Raw genomic sequence first — 2,711 nt, forward strand, 5'->3', positions numbered from 1 at the left:
CAGTGGGGGTTGAGAAGCCCCATGCACATTTGTTCCTGCATTTTGCTGGCAGAAATCTTCTCCCCAGTGATGAGGAAAACAAAATATTCATCTGCAGCAGGGGCTAGAGACAGTGGTTTGGAAGTTTTAGGGTCATAGTCCTTGCCAACAGTGACTTGGTCTGGAGGTGATGGCACAGGTGGAGGCAGGGGCGTCTCTGGGACTGGGGGCACTTTCTGCCCTTCTTCCTCATCTGAACCCTCATCCGTGTCTTATACACCCTCTCCTCACTTATTGACATGGTTAGGTTCCAAAGACCATCTAATTATGCAAAATTGGTGTTATCCAAAAAAGGAGGATGAGCATGTCAGCTTATAAAATGGAGGATGACTACATCATCAGATAACTGCCAAATTACATCATTACATAATTGCCAAACCACTGAGAATCATGGCCCAGCCAAGTTGATACATAACCTTAACCATAAAAGCCAGTTACTCTTGCCTTGCACCTTGACATTTGTTACTGCCAGATGTACATCGTTAATGTGCAAAACAGTCAGATAGTAGATTTTTTACTATTGTCATAAAGGTGAAATGCCAGATAATGAGATATCAATGAGTGAGGAGAAGATGTACTTGGTTGTCCTGGCCAGTCTGGGAAGGAGGGTCCTCTGCCTTCTCCTGTTTCTCATCCTCCTGATCAGACCTGACCTCCATCTTTCCTCCTCACTCTCCCCAAACTTCTCATAGTGATCCTGAATAGGGATTTGGCCCCTCAGCTCCTCCGGGGTGGCGGCAGGAGGGAAATTTCCTTGCTCAATCAGCCAGAAGTCCACCGTTTCTACCACCACAAAACCGTACCAGTTGATCTGAGAGTAAGCCACCCTCTCCTTCTTTCTCCTCCTCCTCCTTCTTCTCATACTCCTGGAATTTGGCCCACTCCACTCGGTAACGCACTTGATCCAAAACTTCTCAGGGGTTTTCAGCCATTTTTTTGAGCTTTGCATATAAGCCTTTGGGTGGAATCAATATCTTAGTATACAACTCCACCAGCTTCGTGAAGTAGTTGAATAGTCTGTGCTGCTGCAGGTGGAGAAAGTCCACATCAGATTTCTGTATCAGCTGGGTCAAAAAAAATATTGCAGGCCACAAAGAGAGCAGTCAACTTCACCCCGTCCAAGTGCAAGTCTGAGATGGAGAGGTGATCTGAGATGAACTCAAATTCAGCAGGGGGCTCTTTGGGTACAATCGTCCCTTGGATTACCTGGGCTTGGCCACTCTGGGGCAGCTGCATGACCTTTAGGATGGCAACCGAGGGGCTCTGAGCCTTCCCCTCCTTGAAATCGCTGACCTTGAGGTAGTAGTAGTCATGGTAAGTGTCACTGGAGTTTAGAAAGTTTAACTTAGTGTTTCTGATTTCATTCTGTGACATCTTGGCTTCAAATTCAGGCCGGTTTCTGACCACAAAGCTGGAAGTCTTCTCAACATGTTTCTGACCACTGGAGAAGAGTAAATAATCCCCATGTACTGGTTTGGAAGGGTAGAATCCTCCACTGAGAATGTCTCTCCTTCTGTTAGCTCTTATGGCTCTGTAGCCCAGAGCAGTGGCAGGGGCATCTCCTGCACTAGTCAACTGGCAAGATTGCAATGCTCAGGGAAATCTGCCTTGGTGTCAGTGAGCAGTGATGCATCAAGACAGCCTGCCTTCATGGATGATATGAGATGGTAGTAGCTGAGCTAGTCATCTCAGAGGAGGCAAGGTTGATGCAAAGACTTTGATTTTTAATCAAAAGATTTGAGACTGAAACTCACCACTTTCATTTCCTCTGTGATCTTGGGAAGATTTTAGATTCTGAGTTGTGCTATTCCAGGACTGAGAAATGGCTTTCTTTCTCCCCTCCCTTCAGCTGCTGCAAGTTTCTAAGGCTCAGGACACCCTGTAGGGCTATTTCAAGAGTAGTCTCTGGAGCGAGCCATGCTCCACCAGCACAAGGTCCTCTCTCAGTTGTGGATTACTCTACTATAAAGGATGGCAGCTTATATCTTACATACCTGATGGAGTCACGCAAATTATTCAGCCATTATCCCATTTGATTAACTCAATGATATGATACTTTGATTACATCTGGCAAATTCTTTTACACAAGCACTAGTGCTTGATTGGATCACAGAGATAGGGTGTGCTTGAGATCAAGGAGGGAAGTGGTTCTGAATGTTTCTACGTCTCCCATACCCAAATGCAAAATAAGAAGTGTAGAATCTCTATAAATGCATACCCATGACTCTTGAGTTCTTAATCTAACTCACTGTAGTTGCTAGTCAAACAGAAAAGGCTGAAATCATACCTTTTATATAACCTTGAAATTAGCTGGCTTTTCACTTTGAAAGTAGTCCACTCATTAAGGGTCTTCCCCATGGACAACAGCAAAAAATACAGACGAGACCTGCTTATAATATCATTGGTATTCAAATCAAACCTCCTTACAGGCATTTACTGGAGGAACATTGTTCCAATTTTGCTCTCCTGAGGAGAGCCTCTGAGTCCTGGAGTTGTGTTGGTCAAGTTCCAGTAAGATGTGTTGGCACCCCACATCTGTCTATGTGGGATCTTTGGATAGATTACCCACATTAGTGGTCCTCGTAGAGATCCTCCACCTGGAATTTGACGGACAAGACAGATGGTCCAGATTCATCCCTCCTCCCAAAACCAAATGTTAATTTCCACTCCAG

The 2,711-nt window shown here is 45.0% G+C and overlaps 1 pseudogene; it reads right to left on the minus strand.

Moving 5' to 3' along the window:
• The window catches only part of LOC101352090 (splicing factor 3A subunit 1-like), a 3,890-nt pseudogene extending 2,385 nt beyond the window's left edge, over positions 1 to 1,505 (minus strand).
• Between the last annotated feature and the right edge of the window lie 1,206 nt (positions 1,506 to 2,711).

Source organism: Trichechus manatus, unplaced genomic scaffold (assembly GCF_000243295.1).
Source record: "Trichechus manatus latirostris isolate Lorelei unplaced genomic scaffold, TriManLat1.0 scaffold00394, whole genome shotgun sequence".
In the NCBI taxonomy this organism is placed as follows: domain Eukaryota; kingdom Metazoa; phylum Chordata; class Mammalia; order Sirenia; family Trichechidae; genus Trichechus; species Trichechus manatus.